A 6,406-nucleotide genomic window follows, 5' to 3' on the forward strand; every position below is an offset into this window, starting at 1 on the left:
CGAATAGTGTTCCACTGATGTAACAGCAGCAGAGGCTATCGTGGGGGCATCCATCAGTTTATATAAATGCTGTGATCACAAAGCATATATAAATAGGTATCCTGCTTTTCTTTGTGTTGTTATAAAAATCTTCACAAACAACATTTATCCTCTGGTTGATGAAGACAGAAAATAACAAATAAAAAGCTGAATGTATTTCTTAATCCAATTTAATAGTACTTCCTTGGTGGAAGGTCTGCAGGAACTAATGATTAGCTTGGACAGCCATGGTACTGGCTGCTGAGTTAGCCGTGGAAGGTGTGTGTGGTGTAGAAGGAAGGAAGGAAGGAAGAATTCTGGTTTCCTTTTTGATCACATGTCTGATAGGTTCTAAGAGGGAACCTAAGTTTTTTGATTTTCTAGTTTTCCAGTTGGAATCACCCAGTTGTCATTCTTCTGAAAGAGAGTTTGCTAAGGAGCTGGGGGAGGAGCATAGGGACCAGATGTGCTGGGCAGTAGGCATTGAGGCTGCTTAAAATCAACCAGGTCCTACTTGCCTGTCTTCTGTAATCTGAGTATGTTACCAGTTATTTCCCAGAAGATCTTAAATTTTAACAAGCTATATCTTTCCACTAGATCTGAAAAGTGCTTCTCTGCCAGATATTTACTTTCTCTAAATATTTTAATTGAAAAAGGGTAACTATAATGCAAATTGATCACTTTGAGTTTTCTGCCCTTTTACCAATTTTGGCTGGAACTCAGCAAGGCAAATGTTACCTAACACATCTATTTTTTAAAATTCCTGCTCTGCGTAAAGGGAAGAAAGGCATTGAAAAGGCAGTTTTTGTATGTGCTCAAAGCTTGCCTGAATCCAGGGCAAATTTTCAATGTAATAATTACCCCAAATTGGGAGATAAAGCAATCCAGCTTTGCAATTTTGACACATGCCATGAATCCCTTATGTAAACCAATTTTAAAAATTAATTTTATTGTCTTTATGATTATAAAAATAATAGATATGCAATTTAGAAAACATAAAATATAGACAAGGATAAAGAAGCAAACAAAAATTGCATATACTCTGCCACACAAAGAAAATCCTTGTTAATATTTTTTTTGGTTTACCATGCACATATTTAAGTATGTGTGTGTGTGTGTACATGTATATGCATACATACTACATGCCTGCTATAGTTTTGAACACACAAAATCTCACCTAGAGAAGGCCTGTTATCTAATCAAATTCCTCTCATCAAGGCCAACAAGGTAGATGGGAGCAATCACACCTCTTCCCACCATTTCATTAAAACTGTTCTCACATTTGTCAGTCACTTCCTTTTCCTTTTTGCTTAGTCCTTGGGCACTTTTTCTCTTTTTGACCCAGGCTACCACTCTCTCCTTTTGAAACAGTGTCCTGCCTGGGACTTCCATGACAACAAACCCTCCTGAGCATTCTCCTGCCTCTGGGCCACTCACTGTTGATGGGATTGACTATATTCTCCCCTATTAAATGTCGCTGCTCCAGAGAGTTCTGTCCTAGGATTTCCTCCCTCCTCATATTGTACTTTTGGCTTTCCTAAGGAGCTATATATCCTGTTACTCTAAGTCTTCCTTTCCACTAATTCTTCTCTACTTCTGGAACACATTTCTCTTTTCCTCCATGCTCATGTGCACACTTTACCTGCATTACTCTTACTTATACTTAAGATTTCAGTTTAGACATTACAGCATTTGGAAAGTCTTTGTAGACACCCCAAGTAGATGTGCTTCCTATGTATGCCCCTAAACACTCTGTCCTTTTCCTCTTCCTGGCATTTAGAGAGCTATTTTGTAAGTATCTATTAGTTTGGTTGTGTCCTATTAAATTGCCAGGCTAAAGATCGTCTTATTAGTCATCACTATATCCACAGCTGCTGACAGTGTCTGGAATTTAGTAGTCTCACAATATTTATTGATTTGTTAATGAATGATGTTCAGTGTATTATTGCGCTGAGGCCAAAGATGGGAGGTAATGGGAAGTAAGACTAGATATTTATTCAAGATGTAGGTAGATTTAATTTACAGTTATTTGAATCCACACGACCTGTGTTTGCACTGTTAGGTTTATTTGTTTAGTCATTTCTTTGATAAATTTATAAATTCTTAACTTTCTCCCAAAAGGTATTGAGGTTGCTTATGGAAACACATTTTGCAGCAGAATAATAAAGAAATAAATGAGAAAAGTGAAGTAAAGTTAGCATACAATGTTGCATGCTATAAGGACCTGCATCATTTGGCTCTAAACTTGCTAGAAGCTGAAACAAACCAATTACCAAGAGATTAGAATGCAAACTGCATTTCCCATGGCAGGGACTTTTGTCTCTTTTGGTCACTATTCTATTTTCAGTACTTAGAACAGTGCTCAACAAAAACTGAGTGAGCAAGATACAATTTTTGAATTAATTAAAAAATATTTTCCTACTCTTAAGCACTGAAGGATCTTCATGAAAGGGGAGACCATGTAATAAAGTGCACAGCATCCCGAAGAAATCCTTAATTTCCCAGAGCTGTTTATATTTTTTATACTTCCATGTAAACTGATTGCATGGAATGCAATTCAACAAAATGAATTTGATGATACCAGTTTTATAAGTTCTATCAGTTATAGCTTTTCGCTATCTGTCTTGAGTAAGGCTGAAATATAGGCTATTTTCAGACAATGTTTCATGAAGGTTATTTCTCATAACATTTGATAAGAAATGGGCAGCAGAGAGTCTGGAATAATATTCAACAGTGAGAAACTGAAGTGCATGTACTCATGGTTGCTGTTGAAGGATACTCATTTGCTTTGGCAATCAACATCCTACAAGGACAGGTGGAGATACTCTCAGATATTCTTAATTGCTGACATAAATTGGGTCACTTCTCTGTACCAGGTGCTGGGCCATGAGTTTCTTTTAATCCTCCCAACAAACTTATGAGGTAGGTACTATCACGAAACCCCCATTTTACAAGTAACAAACCAATGCTTAGAGAGGTTATCGATAAAAATTATAGAACTAGTAGTGGTGTTAGAAACAAGATTTGACCTAGGACATCTGACCTCTTGACCAGTATTGATGCCTATGCGAAAATTAAGGAAGCTTCGGGGATGTGCCAGAATCGATATACCTCCTTTTCTCCCCCACAACGTAAACACACTTGACCAGTACTCTCTATAAGCAGAGGTATGATTTTCCTCAGAACTCTATTCAGAACACTATTCAGGACCTTAATGTAGTCTACATACCCTGTAGCAATGAAATAAGTGATGTGATGACAATACAATAATAATAATAATAACAATATCTTAATCCCAAAGATATTTTGTTGTTGAATTTTTAAATTTTACAGTCACAAACAACTACAAAAAAAACTGAATAGAATTTTTAGAAATGTGCAGTTCTGTTTATTTTCAAACAGCCTAAGCGGGAGTTTATGATTCAGTCCATAGCCCAATTCCAAAAAGGCCATTTTCCTGTGTCTTTTCTTTAAGTAAATAATGCACAAGATGATCATTGTTTGAGTGCAGTATCATAATAGGTTTTCTTTTTATTTGAATTTTCATTTATTGATTTTGTTTCTCTTCCACATGAATAATGCATCCTTTCAGAAGGCTTCCAAATTCACATTATTTGGCACACTAAATAAAAAGTCCTTTCTTTTGAGCAGTAACAAATACAAATTATGTGGTCAATGTGTTTTTAAATTGTTTAAATATGTATTTACATGCTCAACCGAGGCATTATTGGAGTTGTTTGTATAGTAAGTAGAGTTTTAAATAGTCCAAATATCTGTTCATCATAATAAAATAACTTTAAATGAGGTTGTTGTTGTTCATTTGGGGGAAATAGCATATTTAAATATTGATATAAACAGCATTCCCTGTAATAACGAGAAGAGGGTTATAACAGTTGGGGCAAACAATGCAGGCCTTTAACGGGTTTGCACAGATTGAGACAGTTGAGTAATGTATTATATTAATCTTCCCAAGTGTTCTTTGCTTTGTGTTTTTCTATATAATCAAAAAAGAACCTAAATAATGTCTAAACTGTCTGCCCCTAATTCATCTTCCCCAGAACAGTGAACTGCCTGTTGGAAGATTCCTGTAAATATGAATTAGTGAAGGAAGCTAACACTACCCCAGAGAGGGGGACACAAAACTGTGGTGGACAGGGATGAGCAGTATAGGCCCTCCTGCCCCAGTAACATAAGAATGGAGTTTTGGTAGAGATATGGTGATTACATGGTTTACTATGCCCTTGGCTATGGCACTGTATTTGGCAGGGGTTTGTGTGAAAGGAGAGAGACAGAGGATCTGTTTCTGATATGGGCAAAGAAATTTAGCAGAAGTGACATGAACAAATAAGCAAATAAGTATTTATTCAGCTCAGTGAACAAGGAATGATCTCCTACAACATGGCATTTCAGGAAGAGTCTGGTGATCATTTTCCTTTCGGTTACCCCAGTATTTCAACTTGTAGAAGATTGGTGTGAGGTCAATGTGGAGAGAGAGCTGTGATGGGTTTTAGGAGTAATTTAGCTAGACGGGTACCTGGAGGAGAACCAAAGGTGAAAGTGGCACCCACGCAGGGGATGGCTTGAGGGGAAAGACTGTGCAAGAACCAGAAAGGTGGAGGAAAATCTTGCACAGCACCAGGTGTTAGGGACCAAAGAACATGAGTCCTATCTTGGCTGAATCTCTTTGGCAGACACCAAGACCCCATGGGTCTCAGCTTCCTGCCTGCCCAACTCTAATGTTCTATATTGCCATGGTTAACTTTTTAGGTAAAGAGAGACCTAGTGAATGCTACCATCTATCTGTAGGAATGGCCATGGATGGGGGGACCACTTAATTTACAGATGGCCGGCAAAACCTTGGGACCTTAGGAGATTAGTCAATGGAGAAAAAGTTCTGAAAGGATGAAGGAATCCAAAGTCAATAGAAATAAAGAGGAAGGTCAAAAGCTTATTTTCATAATGACCATTTCTTTTTTTATCCAGAGTATCTGGGTCACCCTTCGGGTGTGGGTCTTTCCTATAGAAGACCCTTAGACAAAGATTCTAATACGAGCAGGCTTTTGGGAGATAATCCCAAAAAACAGCAGGAGATGAATGGGAAAGGAAGACAGGGAAGAGGATGCCAATGAAGGGCGCCTTATCATTCCAGGTGTCTCAGTCTCGAGAACTCTGTGGGATGGTGTAGATCATGCCTCTGCGTTATCCTAACTATGGTGTTAGGATGCCGAGGTACTTATTGAGATATATCAACCCAGTCTTTGGCTATTTGTTTATCAAATCAGTTATTCACTTAGTCATCGGATGACAGCAGCTTCTGGATGAGAGCGGTCAGATTCTCTCTCTAGCACTTCCTACGGCCTTGTACCCAGGTCTATCATACTCCCCAATCTGACAAAATCCACAGGGATTTTGCTGTCATAGGGTTGGTTCACAGCGAGCATCCAAGGGGTCAGAAATAAGGCACCAACAATGTCTGCTACTATTTGTTTTTAAATTAAAAATCTGGATCTGAGATTTCTCAACTCTTGTTATAAAACAATCTCCAGCAGAAATGGTGTGAAAGGCAGAAATGCTTTGTACTTGAGGAAGAGGGTATGATTGAAGGTACCAGGACATCTACAGAACAGATGTATTTTTATCTCAGCAGGAGACAGCCATGTTTCTCTAAGTGTTGATTAAACCGTTCCCCCACGGTCGTTCCCTTGTTTGTCTCATTCATGTTGTTCTCATTTACCTCCTTTTGCTTTGGGAATTTGCCAGCATAGAACTTGTTTCAACATCTACACTGATTAGATACAAGCTTATGTTAAACTGGAAGCCAATAAATGTTTGGTTAGTGAAACTAGGGGGATCATTAACTCAAAACAGAGTTTGGACTGAAAATGCAAATAGATGCAGGAAGGTTACAATGAACATATAAACACTACATACATAATGGACTGTCCTTCTCAGGCAGGGACACTTCATATAACATTTGAAGACTGACATCAAGGAGAGTCCTCAAGTTCCTCCACAGACACTTCCTTGAGAAGAGACTAAAGACCTGGATATGATGTCATCAATTACTTTTATACTTGCTTTGAGCTCCTGACCTAGGTCCAGAAGCAGCATAGTACAGTGGAAGGTTTAAGAGTCAGGAAGACTTAGATTCAAATCCTGAGCAAGGTAATTAATTGCCCTGTGACCTTGGACAAGATATTGAAATTCTTTTTCATTTTGGGAAATAATCTCTACAACTCAAATTATAGAGAAGATGAAATTAAGACACTGTATCTAAAGAAGTGAAGAGGACCTGATATATAAAATGTAATGCAAATAAATAATTTCCCTTCACCTTTTGTTGTCTTTTCGGATTAGAAAGATATTCATTCATTCTCTCTCTCTCTCT

Source organism: Pteropus alecto, unplaced genomic scaffold (assembly GCF_000325575.1).
Source record: "Pteropus alecto unplaced genomic scaffold, ASM32557v1 scaffold95, whole genome shotgun sequence".
In the NCBI taxonomy this organism is placed as follows: Eukaryota; Metazoa; Chordata; class Mammalia; order Chiroptera; family Pteropodidae; genus Pteropus; species Pteropus alecto.